The 19,400-nt window shown below is 37.1% G+C and overlaps 1 non-coding gene across 1 annotated transcript; it reads right to left on the bottom strand.

Moving 5' to 3' along the window:
- Positions 1 to 17,320: 17,320 nt before the first annotated feature.
- On the bottom strand, positions 17,321 to 17,395 carry Trnav-aac (transfer RNA valine (anticodon AAC)). The gene has a single exon. It is a non-coding gene; the product is annotated as a tRNA-Val (tRNA).
- Positions 17,396 to 19,400: the final 2,005 nt, after the last annotated feature.

The following is a 19,400-nucleotide window of genomic DNA, read 5'->3' on the forward strand; positions in this document are numbered from 1 at the left end:
AAAATTTAAAGTTTGAGCTGGGGTTGTGGCTCAGCGGTAGAGGGTTCGCTTAGCACGTGCGAGGCCCTGGGTTTGATCCTCAGCACCACATAAAAACAAATAAACAAAATAAAGGTATTGTGTACAACTAAAAAGTAAATATTAAAAAAATTTAAAGTTCATTGTGGTTTTAAATGTATCTTATGATATTTAACTATAAATTAAAAGCAACCCTTGCCTTTAGACAAAGGCACTGTTTCTACCTATCTGGGTCCATTAAACAAACCAGGCTCCACTTGCCCACATTTCTTTCTTTCTTTCTTTTTTTCCTTTTGGATTCTGAGTTATTCAACTTTTTGTGCAAAAGAACTTATGCGATTCTACAGATGCAGTGAAGATATAAGTAAAGTTTTAATTTCTGAAAATAAATACAGTCATATCACCAAAGGGTCTTTCAGTTTACAGAGTAATTTACAACAGAATCTCTTAAAAGCCAGTTTCCTTAGATCATTAAAATGTCATGTGACTTATAAATAATTAAAGAACATACATATTAGTGAAGCGTGAGACACCTGAACTAAAGTGGCTGATGTTGAGAAATATGTCAGAAGACAACATTTGATCTTTTTTGAAAAACATTTTTAGTTGTAGGTGGACACAATACCTTTATTTTTTTATTTTTGTGTGGTTCTGAGGATGGAACCCAGCCTCTCACATGTGTGAAGCAAGTCTTCCAACACTGAGCCACAAACCCAGCCCAACATTTAATTTTTTTAAAGAACTTTTGTAAGCTTTTTCATGGGGCAAAATTATACATTTATATGACAGAAAATTGAATGTGACCTGAATTTGTAACAGAATCTCTAAGTGAATGTGGGATTTATCTGGATAAATGTTCTATTATTCTTCAAAGATACTCCTCTTGTATGCAGAATATGTTATTGCTCATAAAGGGACCCTAGACTTCATCCTTCCTATTACCTTTTGTCAGTCTGAAATCCCTCCTTTCATACTCCTGTGTTTTATAGTGTTTGGCAGTGTGTCTGACATTTAGTAAACACTTGATAAACTAGCTATTCATCTCTTCCTTCTTATTTGCATGGCATACCTCCATTCTAAATCATTGTCATTTAAAATCTATTATAACATTCTAAAGTGTCCCTTTTGCTAGAATCTCTTCCTTTCTCCATCCTATACATCGACACCTGAGTAATAGTTTTGAAAATACAACTTCATATATTACGCCCTTCTAGAAAAGCTTTCAGGGGCTCTGCATAATCTCCCAAACTCTGTAACTCCTTCTTCATTTAGTTCTGACCTAGTTTTGTCCTACATGAATCTCCTGCAGAAACTTTGTCCTGTCTGGATCCCTTACAGAAACCTAACTGGTCTATTTATAGCTTGCCACACCCAACCTACACAACTCCCTGGACGCATTCCATTTCCTACCATCCCCTCCCTTTTATCCACTTTCCTCTGTACTGTTCCAGAGGCTTGCATTTCAAATTCCTCCAGCAGTTATTGATAGTCTGGGGCACATTCATTTACTTCACATTTGCTCTTGGGCATTGTAACTTCATCTTTTCCATATATGTCCCAACTTCCCAAAGATGAATGTCTCTTGAAGGCAGGGACCACTTCTAAGTTTTGCAGTCTACTTAGTAGGTCATCCAAAATGTGAGTAATGTTCTCTATTCTCACTAGAGTCAGAACTATCTGGACTTGCAGAGCTGTTATGGATGACCATTTGGCTTTGGCTTTCTTTCTCTTTCAGCTGTATATGGAAACACCTTGGCTTTATGGCACTGGGTCAGGGCACCCTGAGGTCTTCACTTCCCTCTCAGAGTAGAAGAGATGGGGTTGGACTCTGCTCCCTTTATATTCCTGATAAAGTTAACCAGGCCATTAGCCATAGCCCTTTTCTGCCTGCTGTGAAACGTTGGGTCAAGTATTACTTCTTACCTATTTTGGTTGTCTTTCTTGAAGGCTTTTGCTTTCCTCTTAACTCCTAATTTAAGTTTTACTAAACATTTAAAATTAAGTTCTGAAAGGAACAGGAAAATGAAAAGGCAAAAATTATTTGGGGGGACTTTTGAACAATTTCATTTATAATTATTCCGGAAAATATATAACCAAATATAAAATGCTGCAAAGTGTAAATTGGAATAGTTCCCCACACCCCAGTCTGTTTGATGAAACCAAACACTTTGTTCATTATATCCTGTTAGTTACCTGGGAGAAACATCCAATTTAGAAACATTTGGCTTTCTGAAAAAAACAAAATACAATGAAAAAGGAAAACCGTTTTGATATACTCATGGACTTTTATTGCTTCAGTGAGCAGGTGAGGAAGAGAAGCAATTCTTTATTTCCAAATTATAAAGTACGATCAAATTTGAAGCTGTGAAAATATTGAACTTTTGCTAGAAAAAAAAATAAATGATTTGAAGCCCTGGTGATCACACAGAGAATCTAGACAATTTGACAGCTATGAATTTATCTCACTTGTGAATGAATAACCTTTGTAACTCACTTGGGACTTAAATATGCTAAACACATTTCCCTGGAAACACTTCAAAAGGCATAGTTCATTTCTCTCTTTACCAAACAGCCCATTTGGTTTACCTTTAGTTTGCTGGCTTTGTGGTTTGAGAAGAGACTTGAGAGCTTGAAAATTAACATACTTACAGCTTGCCATTGGGTTTTACTACTATAAGATCGAACAAGATTAACTCTTTGATTATTTTATGGTTTAAACAAGTTCTTTTACTTTGGAAATATGGGAACTTCATTAATATTATTTACAAAATTTCAATTCTGTCCCTGAGCTAAAGTTCAATATATTTGTTAAAGGAGGACATATTTCCCCTGAAGTACATGGAACAGACCAGAATTATATCCAATTTAGTTGAGTTCCATGCAGTTCTGAAGAGACTTCGTAAATACACATTATTTAAAAAAAAATTTAGTGCATTATAGTTATACATAATAGTGGGGTTTGAAAGAAAACTGTTTTAAGATAGATCCAGAAATTTAGTTCTAGTAGTTTTAGAGAATTTTGTGGATATATTCTTTCAGGATCAAAAAGCATGGACATATTTTCAGTGCTGTGGTAGGGTCTGAATATCAGGAGTTGAGAAATTTTTGCTTCTTGGCACTTAGACATGATTTTTTTTTCCCCTTGCTCCATTGTATATAACATGTACACTCTGAGTATTATGGATGGAGTGACATTCATGTTGATCAACATGTGTTTTAGTTAGCTTTGTGTTACTGTGAACAAAACACCCAACAAGATCAACTAAGATGAGGTCAAGTTTACTTGGGGCATGCAAGTATCAGTCCATAGATGGTCAATTCCACCTATTGTTCTGGGCCTAAGGTGATGGAACACAGTATGCAAAGACCCGGGAATGGGGAACACACTCAGCTTATGGTGGGGTCAGTAAACAGACAGTGGGAGAGAGGAAAAGGGACACAGTAAAGATGTATCCTTCCAGAGCATGTCATCAGTGACCCACCTCTTCCAGCCATTTGCCCCACCTGCCTACAGTTACCACCTAGCCAGTTCATTAAAACAAAGATAAACTGATTAGATTACAGGTAAGAATATTATAATCATTTCACCTGTGAATATTCCTGCATTAATAGTAGCTCTTTGTGTGTGTGTGTGTGTCGGGGGGGCATATATAAACTATAATAATTTGTCAAGCTTGTTCCTACCTATCAGATCATAATACTTTAAAATTCTGCATGAAAGCATTCTTAAGACATTAGCATTAAATTTGATATTTGTTTGAGATATTCTTGAAAATTTTTTCATGTTTAAGACCTCACTACTTTACTGATGTTTTTTCAAGTTTCAGATTCTCTGCTCCATGAGTAGTTAATGCCTGGGAAGGATTCACTGAGAAAGAACTTCAGCTTATCTGAGAAAAAGTGATTGGTTCATTTGAGGTTTGAAGATCTTTATAAATAGAGACATAGAAAGGTAATACTTAAAATAAAAATTTAAGTTTTGACTCTAAGCTGCTATATTGAACCCACATTTACATTTTCTGCTCTCATTATAAAGCCACTCTCTTCTTGCATAAACTTTGTTTTATAAGTCCATTTTATTTCAAAGAAGCATTTTTCGTGTCTTTAACAAAGGGCAAAAGAAATAGCTGTGGATGGCTCCTCCTCTACCTCTAGCTCATTTCAAAGGATCTTCACTGGCAAACTTCACTGGTAAACTCTTGGATCATTTCTATCACATTTTCTTCCCCTTTCTGTCAATGTTGTCATGTCCACGGTCCAGTTGTGCAAGGGATATGGGTGGGGCAGGTTCTGGGAAAGCAAAGGAGTCATGAATTATTGGGGAAAGCGTACAAGTGTCTGCTCCCAGAGAGTTTAGTGGCAACAAGCTGAACATGAAAACTTCTGTCCTTAAGCTGCTTCACCAAGCAGTGACTCCTCTCCCTCTCAGTATTTTGGCCAGTGATAGCCAGTGGATGAGTGACATGGAGCCTTTCCACAGTATCTTGGTTCCATGTCGGTCCTCTCTCAGAGGGCTTTTTTGTGTTAGACTGCAGAAATAGTGACATTATCAGCATTACTTGTCTGACCAGCATCCCAAGGAGCAACTGTCCTTGTGTACATGCAAGAAAGCAGCTTTCTACAAATAACACTAACTGGCCCTAGTGCCCAGTGTACACAAGACAAAGCCAGGGTCCCTCAAGATAATACACACCTGGACTCTGCACCCCAGGCTTGCTCTCATTGTTCCCTTAACTTGGCTAGGTTTCTCAGGGGACATTCATGTTGATCCACGTGTGTTTTAGTTAGCTTTTTGTTGCTATGAACAGAACACCCAACAAGAACAACTAAGAGGAGGACAAGTTTACTTGGGGCACACAGCTTCCAAGTCTCAGTCTTTAGATGGCCAGAAAGAGGGTATTCGGGAACATGGTGTTTTGCCAAGGTGTCTCCCTTTTCTTTAGGAATAATACAAAGGTTCTCTGTCTTGTTACACAAACTCACAGGTGAATTTCAACCATCATCTGTAATTACTGACAACTAATCAACCTGACACCTGCCCTGTATTTCCAGTAGTGTGTTAGATGCATAAACATGTTGGAGACTGTCCTTCTTCTCCCTCTGTTATTGACTCCTAAAATCAGCTTTTCCTGTTGGCTGTTCTATTTCAGTTCAGGACATCCTGAGGTGATAGGATGAAGATTTCTTTGCCAGGGATAATTTTGTTGTAGGGCATATCGGAATCTATGGGACACAATGAAAGCAGTTTTAAGAGGGAAATTCATTGCTTGGAGTTCATTCCTCAAAAAAAGAAAAAAACCAACAAATAAATGGACTCAAACTTCATCTCAAAACCCTAGAAAAGGAAGAGCAAAACAACAGCAAATGTAGCAGAAGGCAAGAAATAATTAAAATCAGAGCAGAAATCAACGAAATTGAAACAAAAGAAACCATTGAAAAAATTGACAAAACTAAAAGTTGGTTCTTTGAAAAAAATAAATAAGATCGACAGACCCTTAGCCATGCTAACGAAGAGAAGAAGAGAGAGAACTCAAATTACTAACATACGGGATGAAAAAGGCAATATCACAACAGACACTTCAGAAATACAGAAGATAATCAAAAATTATTTTGAATCCTTATACTCCAATAAATTAGAAGATAGTGAAGGCATAGATAAATTTCTTAAGTCATATGATCTGCCCAGATTGAGTCAGGAGGATATAGACAACCTAAACAGACCAATATCAATTGAGGAAATAGAAGAAACCATCAAAAGACTACCAACTAAGAAAAGCCCAGGACCGGATGGGTATACAGCAGAGTTTTACAAAACCTTTAAAGAGGAACTAATACCAATACTTTTCAAGCTACTTCAGGAAATAGAAAAAGAGGGAGAACTTCCAAATTCATTCTATGAGGCCAACATCACCCTGATACCTAAACCAGATAAAGACACTTCAAAGAAAGAAAACTACAGACCAATATCTCTAATGAACCTAGATGCAAAAATCCTCAATAAAATTCTGGCAAATCGGATACAAAAACATATCAAAAAAATTGTGCACCATGATCAAGTAGGATTCATCCCTGGGATGCAAGGCTGGTTCAATATACGGAAATCAATAAATGTTATTCACCACATCAATAGACTTAAAAATAAGAACCATATGATCATCTCGATAGATGCGGAAAAAGCATTCGACAGAGTACAGCATCCCTTTATGTTCAAAACTCTAGAAAAACTAGGGATAACAGGAACATACCTCAATACTGTAAAAGCAATCTATGCTAAGCCTCAGGCTAGCATCATTCTGAAAGGAGAAAAATTGAAGGCATTCCCTCTAAAATCTGGAACAAGACAGGGATGCCCTCTCTCTCCACTTCTGTTCAACATAGTTCTCGAAACACTGGCCAGAGCAATTAGACAGACGAAAGAAATTAAAGGCATAAAAATAGGAAAAGAAGAACTTAAATTATCACTATTTGCACATGACATGATTCTATACCTAGTAGACCCAAAAGGGTCTACAAAGAAACTATTAGAGCTAATAAATGAATTCAGCAAAGTGGCAGGATATAAAATCAACACGCATAAATCAAAGGCATTCCTGTATATCAGCGACAAATCCTCTGAAATGGAAATGAGGACAACCACTCCATTCACAATATCTTCAAAAAAAATAAAATACTTGGGAATCAACCTAACAAAAGAGGTGAAAGACTTATACAATGAAAACTACAGAACCCTAAAGAGAGAAATAGAAGAAGATCTTAGAAGATGGAAAAATATACCCTGTTCATGGATAGGCAGAACTAACATCATCAAAATGGTGATATTACCAAAAGTTCTCTATAGATTTAATGCAATGCCAATCAAAATCCCAACAGCATTTCTTGTAGAAATAGATAAAGCAATCATTAAATTCATATGGAAAAATAAAAGAACCAAAATAGCAAAAGCAATTCTAAGCAGGAAGAGTGAATCAGGCAGTATAGCGATACCAGACTTCAAACTATACTACAGAGCAATAGTAACAAAAACAGCATGGTACTGGTACCAAAACAGGCAGGTGGACCAATGGTACAGAATAGAGGACCAATCCACAAAATTACAACTATCTTATATTTGACAAAGGGGCTAAAAGCATGCAATGGAGGAAGGATAGCATCTTCAACAAATGGTGCTGGGAAAACTGGAAATCCATATGCAACAAAATGAATCTGAATCCCTTTCTCTCACCATGCACAAAAGTTAACTCAAAATGGATCAAGGAGCTTGATATCAAAACAGAGACTCTGCATCTGATAGAAGAAAAAGTTGGCTCCGATCTACATACTGTGGGGTCGGGCTCCAAATTCCTCAATAGGACACCCATAGCACAAGAGTTAAAAACAAGAATCAACAAATGGGATTCACTCAAACTAAAAAGTTTTTTTTCTCAGCAAGAGAAACAATAAAAGAAGTAAATAGGGAGCCTACATCCTGGGAACAAATTTTTACTCCTCACACTTCAGATAGAGCCCTAATATCCAGAGTATACAAAGAACTCAAAAATTAAACAATAAGAAAACAAATAACCCAATCAATAAATGGGCCAAGGACCTGAACAGACACTTCTCAGAGGAGGACATACAAACAATCAACAAATACATGAAAAAATACTCACCATCTCTAGCAGTCAGAGAAATGCAAATCAAAACCACCCTAAGATACCATCTCACTCCAGTAAGATTGGCAGCCATTTTGAAGTCAAACAACAACAAGTGCTGGCGAGGATGTGGGGAAAAGAGTACACTTGTACACTGCTGGTGGGACTGCAAATTGGTGCAGCCAATTTGGAAAGCAGTATGGAGATTCCTGGGAAAGCTGGGAATGGAACCACCACTTGACCCAGCTATTCCCCTTCTCGGTCTATTCCCTAAAGACCTTAAAAGAGCATACTATAGGGATACTGCTACATTGATATTCATAGCAGCACAATTCACAATAGCTAGACTGTGGAACCAACCTAGATGCCCTTCAATACATGAATGGATAAAAAAAATGTGGCATTTATACACAATGGAGTATTACTCAGCACTAAAAAATGACAAAATCATGGCATTTGCAGGGAAATGGATGGCATTAGAGCAGATTATGCTAAGTGAAGGTAGCCAATCCCTAAAAAATAATAAGGGAGAGAAATGAATTACAGTAGATGGGGTAGAGAGAGAAGATGGGAGGGGAGGAGAGGGGAGGGAGGATAGTAGAGGATAGGAAGGGCAGCAGAATACAACAGACACTTGTATGGCAGTATGTAAAAACGTGGATGTGTAACCGATGTGATTCTGCAATCTGTATACGGGGGAAAAAATGAGAGTTCATAACCCACTTGAATCAAATGTATGAAATATGATATGTCAAGAGCTATGTAATGTTTTGAACAACTAATAATAAAAAAACAAAGATGTTGTGTCGGCCAAAAAACAAAAGTAATAAAATTCTCTCTCTCTCTCTCTCTCTCTCTCTCTCACTCACTCTCTTTAAAAAAAAAGACTATTGGTTAAAAAAAAATTTAAAACAGTAAATGATAAAACAAAATAAACATTTCATTTCAATTTATGCAAAAAAAATTTGTTGTAGGGGGTAGCCCTTAGGTCGAACTAGCTTAAGCAAAAGGGGACTTTTGCAGTAGGACATGAGTATCTGACTGAACTACAGTTAAGAAGTGCTGTAGGGTATAACTAGGGAACCAGAAACAGGTCAGTCTCCTTCTCTTCCTCTCCTCCATTCCTCTTTCTTCCTTTCTCTTCCTCTTTCTCTCCTCCCCCTCCACGTCCTCGTCCTCTTCCTCCTCTTCCTCCTCTTCCTCCTCCTTCTCCTCTTCCTCCTCTTCCTCCTCCTCCTCCTCCTCCTCCCCTCCTCCTCCTCCCCTCCTCCTCCTTCTCCTCTTCCTCCTCCTCATTCTCCTTCTCTTCCTCCTCCTCCTTCTCTTCTTCCTCCTCCTCCTCCTCCCCTCCTCCTCCTCCTCCTCTTCTTCCTCTTTTTTACTATATTGGCACATTTTCCTTCATAGAGTCCCTAAAATGTCCCTCTCAGCTGAGATTTCTAGGACTTGCAGCTGAGCTGGCAATCTTCTAGATTTTAATTCCAGATTTCTGGGTTTGGGTGATCCAGAATGATCCCATGCAGTCTTTGTCACCTACCTAGCCTTCCATGCTTGATTAATAGGAGTAAAAATGATTCACTGTAAGTATGCTAAGCTGCAGAGAGCCATGTTCTATATCTGTACAGGGAGACACGAGCCTAGCAGCATCCTTGAAATGTCTGGTAGGTAGTTGAAAAAACATTGGGTTCCATCCTACAAATGAAACAAGAGGCTTCATTTCTTTAATTGCAGTATGAACATGTTTTGCAAATTAATAGTAAATGTGCTGCACAAATGTGAGGCACTGTCTTCATACCTTTCACTTCTATTCAGTCTCTTATGTTTGATGTCATGGATATTGTCCTTTGTCTCCCAGATCTTATCAGTCACCAATGTTTGCCAACCCTTTTGCAAAATATCTCTATTCCATTTATTTTCCCCATTCTCCCTTCTACGGGTGCCACCATTCTTGTTGAGTTTCTCATCATCTTTTCCTATTTCTCCAACTATGGAAGCTTTTTAATTTTAATTACTTACCCTACCTAAGCTTCTCTTATTGCCGATTCATCATTCATATTGCCGACAAGTTGATCATAAAACACTTCATTCTCCCTTCAAAGACCTCAGTGACTCCCCGCAGCCTAGCAGAAGTCCACATGGCTTCTTCTGACCATGTAAGACCTTGACCGTCACAGCAACCTTTGAAAACAGCTCTAACTCCTCATTTCATCGGCACTGTACAGCAACTAAACTCTTCCCTAATCTGCCTTGAACTTCTCCGATTTTATGTTTTGTTTAAACCAATTCTGCTGGTCTGAAATGTACCACTTTCTTTCTGCCTCTGGGAATCCCATCTGTCATTCAAGTCATAACACAAGTCCCTTCTTCTTTGTGAAATCTTCTAAATTCAGTCCAGCCCAAGTGATATTTTACTTCTCCAAACTAGTATACTTTTCCCTAACCCATTCATTTATTTAGTTCTCTAATTCTATGAATATAATTCCGCTTGTTATACAATTTTTAAAACTTTCAACAGTTTTGTTTCTCCAATCAGATGAGATATTTCATGGGGCAGAGATCATGACTTCTATTACCATCCTCAGGACACGGAGAACTCCTAAAATACTAAACATTAGGATGAAAATCTCTTAAGACAGTTTGTTATAACACTGAATATATGTTAACCTGCTAAAACATTGTTGATTTTTCTATTTTAATTTGTTCTTTTCATTATAAATAAGCCCAATGTCAAAAATGTCAATTTATAGACTTTGACATAGGGATGATTTTCTTTGATATTGACATTGAAGTTGCAGTTCTCAGGTTGCAGTGCATGTTAGGTGGCAGTATGGAAGTAGCAGTGTGAGGTTGTTGACTAATTCCTAGATTCTTACTATCTGTGTAAAGGGAAAGGAAGAGAACAGAATTGATTTTCAGGCACAGGAAAATGTCCTGTGACTTATGGGGCTAGGCAAAAGGGAACAAGGATGTCAAATGTTAAAATGAAGTGGCTTGTTGCCAAAAGAAATGCAGAACAGCATTAAGAAGGCCCTGGTTGACCTGAAGAGTGAACTGCTTGTTGTACAAGTTCCTAATGGCTCAGGGCAGGGCTTTTGTCAGTGAAGGAGCTGTCCTTTAACTTCTCCCTCATCAGAAGTTTCCACTGAGTTCTCTGGGCACTTTTTCCTTTTTTTCCCCCCTCCTATGAGAAAAGATCTTTGATATATTTGGAATAAAAGGAAAAATAAAATTTATTTTAAGAATGCTTAACATTCAATTTGCTTGTTTATTCAGTAAATTGAAGACTTGGTGGACTAAATACCAATGATAAAATACCACTATAAATATAGCCTTTTAAATCTCATGGGGAGAAAAGCATAATGCAAAATATAAACATAAAACTATTAGAAACTGGATATGGGAATCAGATATTTCTGCATGTGGTTGGAAGCAGGTGGGGTTATTTGAATTATTTCTGTGCCTATTTGCTCAAAATTATACATGTGGATATACGGTTGCTTGGAAAGAATCTTCTGAAGTCAAAATTCCATTTCCCCTACTAATTAGAATTCTTCCTTTCTTCTTTGAACGTGTCACTTCTTTGAGATGTTGGTTCTAAGGTCTCTTTGGTTTCCTAAACTTTAATCGCATTTGAGATCTTCTTAATGAACTGATTTAACGTTTCCTCAAATTTGTGTCTTTTTACAGCAATGTAGTTCTGGAAATGTTAATCCTGGTCACTGGTTCAATGCTGTCCATTCTAATGAGGGTCTGCTCTGGGGCAGTCACTGTGTGCGATGGGATAGAAATCATAGCACCACACAACTATAGTGTCAGGAGCAGTGATTTCAATGTAGAGATTCTTTTCTCACAATGATAGTATGTGGAAAACTGAGAGTGCCACATACCAAGGTCATAAATGGTGGACTTCCACTTCCTAGATCACCATGAACCTATGAAAGCCTTGTGAACACTTTCTTTGTCCTTTGTCAGCCTCGTCTGTTTGTCCTTTTCTAGTGTGTATGCCCTTTTAGAATCAGGGCTTCTCCGAAAGCTCCCTCCCCATTCATTCAGATTTCTTTATATAACTGCCCTTTATAATTTTCATACAATGGTCACTAGAGCTTCAATTATAACAGGAATAATATGTATGGCATGTAACTGTCACACAAAATGAAAGGTGCCATCACAAAGAGAGGAAATAAAACTAACAAATACCAAACAAAAAAAAGAGGATGTAGCGTCTGTATCTTTTGTATGACTGGGAAAAATAATGTCATGGATTCTATTAAAAAAAGCAATACTATTAATCAGAGAAGAATATAGTATTCAAAGATTAATTTTTTAAAAAAGCATAAGTTCTGTTGACAAGTGGCCCATATGCTTAAAAGAGGACCAAGAGGACAGAAGGCCTAGAAGACTGACCCTCACAGATAACCATGTACCGAAAGGGGAGCTCACAGGAGTCATGGAGGGGTACAGGCTGGGCAGGTCTTCTTATGTTGATTGGGTTTAACTCTACTTTTCTAAGAAAAGGAGAAAAGGGAGCTAACATTTTCTTTTGACAGAAATAGTGTTTCTTTTACTTTATGGAAAAAGAAAAATAACTTCTGATAAATTAAAATGTTAAAAAAGATTAAAACTGGTGGACAGGGAATGTGGGGTTAGGATTTGGTTCCAGGTTTTCCTAGAAATAAATTCCATGCCATTCCCATTGTTCCCATTCCTCCCAGGTAGTTGCATTTGGAGAATTTACCTGTCAGGATTACCTAGGTCCTATTTTCTGTTTCAAAGTCACAAACTTGTAATCTTCAGACTCATGGGTCCTTCAGAATTCTACTAGGGGATCAAATATGATGGCAGATGTTCAAAATGCTTAGAAGAAGATTGTTTAGACATAGAATCAAGCCTGATGTGTGGTAGTTAAAATGTAACAGGTGTATCTGAAAAAGAAAAGGAAAGGGAAGAGAAAGGACAGAATCTTCCTTTTAAAAACAAAACCAAAAATCCTCAAAAGTCTAAGTCTACTTAGATCTATGGGAGATGATTCATATATTCACTTAACTGATTATAGAAAATATAGCTTCATTCCTATAGCACATAAATGGTTGAGACAGTTTGGCATGAAAATCATTGCTAAAATTTCTGCAAAAATATACAGCATTTGTTACACTACCTTTAATTAATTATTATTATTTTTTACACTTGGAAGGTGAACATTTTTAATGAAAAGTCAATGGAAAAGAGAACATTTGGCATCGTTACAAGATTTGAAGAAGCAAGCTCCTGTTCTTCCTGCCAAAAAGTATTTAGGACTGATTCCAGCTTTTTCTTTCAGCCAAACACCTATATTTTAAATGTTCCAATATTTTCAATGTTTCAGAGCAAGTATGAAATTACCACCTTGATAACCTGTTACATTTTACTGAAAAATTTTTATATTACTCAAAAAGATTCCTGAGACAGAATGTAATTTTTTTTTTTTTCTGTTATTTGCCTACCTTCTCCTTCACAATTTGGATGGGAGAGAACATTTTGATCACAGTCTGAACTGTTACGGAAAGTTCCTTGGTTCATAACTGAATTAAAAAGAGACTACAAGTGATAGACCAATGTTTAGAGAAGGAAAATAAATTAAGTCTCTAGTAAAATCCCTATAGCACATAGATTGATAAAATAATTTTATTATGTTATAATTTGTGAAGCTAAAAATCTTTTATTTTTATTCTTCTAAGTGTTTGGGTATATTTTTCTCTTATATAAACCACAAGGATACACCAGCTTCCCTGACCATAACACAAACAATTTGGAGACTGTTAAGAGTAAATCAGTAAAATATCCAATAGATTTTTTGAAAAGATGACTCAGAAGGCTTAGAACATTGCTGTCTGCTTTCACTGCCCATTCCAATTGGGCAAGAATATTCAACATTTATTTTCAGGTCTAATTAATTCTTCTCTGTTTGAGTATTGTGAAAAGAATTTCTTCCTTTCTGGTGATGTTGGTTAATCTTAATTGTTGTAACTCACAGGGTTCATAGGCCCAGTGATAACCGATATTGTTAGGCTACACTACTGGACATTTTAATTCAAATGAAATTTTAATTCAAATGAAATTTTAATTCAAATGAAATTTCATAAGGGAACTCTAAAAACCATCCAGTTTCTAAATGAAAAGGGTAAAGAAATACTTTCTCAGTTATATTTTTATTTAAATATACTTTTCTATTATTTTATTAACAGTTTGGATGATATGTAATTAAATGGCTTCCAATTTACCCCTTTAAAAGTGTACATTTATGGGTTTTCTGCTTATTCTCAGAGTTGTACAAGGATCATTATTGTCTAAATTCAGAACATCTTAATCGTCTCCCAAAAGAAATCTTGTACCCTTTCCTCTCCCAGGTCCTGTCAACCATGAATCTACTCTGTCTCTATGGGTTTATCTATTTTGGATGTTTCATACAAACACAATCACAGAATATGTGGTCTTTGGTATCTGGCTGGTGTATTTAGCACAGTGTTTTCAAGGCTCATCCATGTTGCAGCATTTCTCAATATTTCATTCCTTTTTATGGCTGAATGCTATTTCATGGCATGGATATGTGGCACTTTGTTCTTTCATCAGTTGCTTGACATGTGGGTTTATTGTATTTTTTGGCTAGTGTAAATAATAATGGTAAAAACACTTATGTACACGTTTTCTTTTCTCTCTTTTCTTTTCCTCCTCCTCCTCTTTTCCCCTCTCCTCCTTCTTTCCCCTCCTCCTCCTCCTCCTCCTTTTCCTCCTCTTCTTCTTCTATGAAAACATAGACATATGCTTTCAATTCACTTGGCTATACACCAAAGAGTAGAGTTTCCAGGTCATTTGCTAACTCTATGTCGAACAGTTTGAGAAACTGCCAATTCTTTTTCCAAAGTGGCTGCACCATTTTACAATCCCACTAGAACGTAGGAGACTTCTAGTTTTTCCATGTCCTCAACAATGCTTGAGATTGTCTCTATCTATACTGATGTATCTTAGGGAAAGTAGCCCCACATTATGGTCGTTATATATTCAGAAACTCTGGATTTTCACATCTCTGTTTCTATGAGTTTCGTTCATTCTAATCTCATCTTTGGAAAACTGCAGCAATCTTTTATTTACTCCTCTCATTGTATCCTCCTTGTGTATGTAGTAGTCACAGTAGGGTTTCAAATATATATATAAAATATAAATGTTATTTCAGAAAGCATACGTGATAGACTTTTTGCTTTGTTCATTTCCACATCTACAAAAAAACCTATTGATAAAATTTAAGTTCTTTTCAAGCCCTTCGAATTTGGATTTACGTTTCTTTTCATAACATCTCTGTGTTTTGATTTGTATTTTTATTGGTAAAAGATGTTTCTTTGGGGTTACATCTTTTGGACATTTAGATTAGAACATCAATGAAAGTCAAGCAGCCCTAAGAGGTTACTCAGAGCTAACTCATTGAGTGCCTACTGTGTACAAGAGGTTTTCTAAGTACTTCCCATATGCTCATTCATTTATTCCTCATAAAAACTCTTATGAGGTAGATATTATTACAGACAGTTCATACCCTAGAAGCAAAAAGTGCACAGAGAAGTAACTTGCCTAAGGTCACATAGCTAGTAAGTCATAGAACCAGAATTCCAACCAAAGTATCTGCCCTACATGTACAGCCACCAAACTATCCTGTTTCTCTCTTTTACTTATTGCCTGAAACATAAAATTTAAAATAAAAGTTAACTACTTTCTGGTGTTCAATATGGCTTAGGGTAGGTTTAAGATATTCATGCTTTTATTAATTATTATATAATATCATTATATACAATAAGAATGCATATTTAAAACCCTATGTTCTTAATTACTAGGGGTTTACAAAGTTAGTTATTCAAAATATAAAAACAGTAGCTTGAGAAAAAAGTACTGGGATTCTTAAGAATAACTTCAAAAAGATTGCTGGGAGCCATTAGCCAAGTAGGTATGACAATTTCCTTGCCAGCGTACCCCATGTTGCTTAGTGGAAGGACTCGTGGAAATAGGACATTTTGCAGTGACATTGCATGTAGTGACCTTGCTCAAGGACCAGGGCGGATTAGGGTGTTCCCGGTTTAGGATAATCGGGTTTAGGGCGTTCCCAGTTTAGGGCGTTCCAGGTTTAAGATTATTCCTGCTGGGAATAGGGCGTATCCTGCTGCCTGAGTTCCCCTTGAGTGCTCACGGGATTCAGACACTATTTTTTGGGAGATAGAAGCCCAGTGGAGGTGGATTTGGGCAGAGAATGTGGATTTCCCCAGAACGTGATTGTAGACGGCTGGTGTGAGTTCGGGAATAAAGAGTTGCTGTTTGAATCTACAAGCTGTGTGGTGGCTCGTGATTGTGTGCCCAGCCAGGCTGCGGCAAAAGATATTCTCAAAAAAATAATATTGTCTGAACTCTTTACAATAGTCAGTGTCTTATTATTGTATCTCCTGGCAGTTGTGTGCTCCTCCTTCCTTCCCCCAACTTTTAAGAACCATCTAACAGAGCACTTTGTGTTTCTGAACATTTACATTCAATTTGTTAAATGTCACTGAGGAAAAATAAAACGGAGAGGACATCAGTTAATAACGTACTTTTACATTCCGTCATCCCATGCATGGTTCCGTGTCTCCCCATGTTGACCTAATTTGCCATGACAGGAACATGGCCCTGGTTTCAGAACATTCCAACTGTAGCAATCACTAAACCTTATTGGGAATTTTTGCCCCCTTAGCAAATTGAATTAGATTGCTTTTCTCAGGACCATTTGAGATGGGTATTTATGAACAAGGGGGTATGGTATGATGGAGCGTGGAGCTGTGGCTCTTTTATTACAAATATACTGAAGCATAATGTGAATGTTTTCCATTACAGAGGGCCTGATTTTTACTTTTAAGGTAGATTGAGGAGAAAAATATTAGAAAGCATATTGTATAACGCCTACCCGCTTTGTCACCTTAGACACTCTTTCTCTAATTTTCTCAACCCTAAATGAGGATGACGATGATGATAAGAATAACATCTACATATAATAATAATATCTTTATTTCAAGGTTTATCAGACAACTAGCTGAGGAGTCTTTCCTAAGTGAAACATTTGGAACAGCATCCAGCATTCAAAAATATCAATTCTAAGTATTATAAATTTTACTTTAACAGTATTGGAAAAAAAAGTCATTCTATATTCCTAAGAATAAATAATTTAAAACTTGTTTTGACTGCTCAGAAACAATATATGGACTGTATTATACTTCTATAATAACTTACGATGCACCAGGGCTGGATCATAGGTGTGTAATTCATATTCATGTCTCAGGGTTCACTAGCCCACTGGTAAAGTATCAGTTCATCAAAATTAAAAGTTGAGTTTTAATAGTGCCCAGACCCTGCCTGACTGACCCAGGTTGTCAGCTCCCAGGTTTTTACATGTCTTCTGAGAGCCCCTGGTGTCAGCCTATGGCCCTGTGTGTGTGGGGTGGGGTGAGGTGTGGTGGGGAGAGGGGTTCTAAATAACATTTCTATGATATGCCAAGAAGTGGACCTGGAGACAAGAGCAGCAGATTCACATTGGTTTTCTGTTTGTTTGTTTTGTTTTGTTTTGTTTTAACCTCAGGATGCTTTTTCACACTTAAAACTTAGTTGGGATTCCAAAGAGCTTTTGGTTATGTTGGTGCTGGGGATTGAACTCAGGGCCTCGTGCATGTTAGGCAAGTGCTCTACCACTGAGCTACATACCCAGCCCTGATATTTTTTTTTTAATAGAACATAAAACTGAGAAGTTTCAAAAATATTTACATATAAATTCATCTTAAAATATCAATATAGTTGATCAATCTCATTTTGGGAAGGGGTAGAATAATGGTTACCAGAGTTGGGAAGGGCAGGTTTACTGGAGGGCAATGAAGAGTATATAGCTAATGGGCATAGTGGTACAGGTGGATTGGAGGGATAACTTCTTCTTTATTTGTTGTCTTTAGGTATACATGACAGTAGGGTGTATTTTGACATATTTTATATATATATATATATATATATATATATATATATATATATATATATAGCAATCCAATCCAATTAGGGTCCCATTCTTGTGGTTGTACATGATGTAGAGTTTCACTGGTCATATATTCATACATAAACATAGGAAAGTTATGTCCAAGTCATTCTACTATCTTTCCCATTCCCATCCTCCTCTTCCCTTCATTCCCCTTTGTCTAATCCAATGGACTTCTATACTTCGCCTCCCTACCCTCCCTTGTTATGGAGGGATAACTTCTAATGTTTTGTAGCACAGTAGGCTAACTATGGTTGACAAGAATTAACTGTATATTTCAAAATATCTAGTAGAGAAGATTTTGAATGTTCCCCACACAAAGAAATGATAAATGTTTGAAGTGATGGATATGTCAGTTACCCTGATCTAATCATTACACATTATATTCATGTATTAAAATATAACACTGTACTCCATAAATATGTACAATTATTATGCATCAATTAAAATTTTTAACAAATGAACCCATTACATGTTAACATAAACAACCTATTTTCTTTTTAAAAATCCCAATGTTTTCTGAAACACTTTCCTCCCAAATTTAGAAGAATAGCTTTACTTAATATTTTTGCAAATGGCTGGTTTAATAGAAGAAAACTAGATTCTTATTTTTTTCCCTACATTCAGTGTTTTGAGTCATCACACGTGTGGCTTCTGGAAAATTTGACTGTGTACTTGCAACAGATCAAGAGTGAGAAAGGCAAACTCTGTGTTAGCATTATGAGAATGTCTTGGTCTTGCAAGTCTGGAAGGGGCTCAGACTTCACTTTGAGAACTTCCTGCTTGAAGCTCAGGCACTGACTGTACAGGGAGATCTCAGGATACACCGGGAAGGAAAGCTGCCCTTGCCAGTCTGGGCATCTGTGGGAAGAACATAGCAAGAGTGATCTGGGAGAGGCAGGGGTAGGTACAGTGGGGATGAAGTGGATCTGTGGCCGATGGCTGTGGGACAGACCTCATGAGACCAAATGCCAGGTGATGTCCCTGTCACATCCCTGGGCTTCTTGGCATCTTCAGGAGCTGGTAAGCTGGGGCTTGGCCAGCAATTCCCAGGCAGTCAAGATTTACTGCTGGAGGACAGTGACAGACCTGTGTGTGGATTCCCCTGCCTCCTCTGGCAGGAGGCCTCTTAGATTCCACTTCTCCATGTGCCCAGTTGCCCTCTGGGAGAAAAGAAGTGTGTGTAGAAGAAATTAGGCAGGTTGGATATTTATGTAAAACAAGTCTAGGTTGACTACAAGAGAAATGCAAGTGGGTAAATGAACAGGAAATAATGGATTGAACTACTAAATGTAATTTTTGTTTCTTTTTTACTACCCAACATTTTGAGAACTTATAGAATGAGAGGAGATAGAGAAAACAGACAATCCCCCACTCACAATGGTTCAATTTATGATTTTTAACTTAATGAGGAAGTAAAATTGATGTGCATTCAGAAGAAACTGTACTATGAATTTTGACACTTGATCTTTCCAGGGCCAGTGAAATGTGGTATGACATTCTCTCATGATGCTGGGCAGCATCATAAGGGGAAATAGACAGCACTCTACAGTGTACTGTATGATGTTTGGTAGGTTATGTGTATTAGTTGCACTTTCAACTTTCCCTATTTGCAAGCTTCTATAGGTTTACCAGGGTGCCATACCATTGTACATTAAGGAACAGCTCCGTAAAGGTGCTATATTCTCTTC

This window comes from Marmota flaviventris, chromosome 4 (genome assembly GCF_047511675.1).
Source record: "Marmota flaviventris isolate mMarFla1 chromosome 4, mMarFla1.hap1, whole genome shotgun sequence".
NCBI classification, from domain to species: domain Eukaryota; kingdom Metazoa; phylum Chordata; class Mammalia; order Rodentia; family Sciuridae; genus Marmota; species Marmota flaviventris.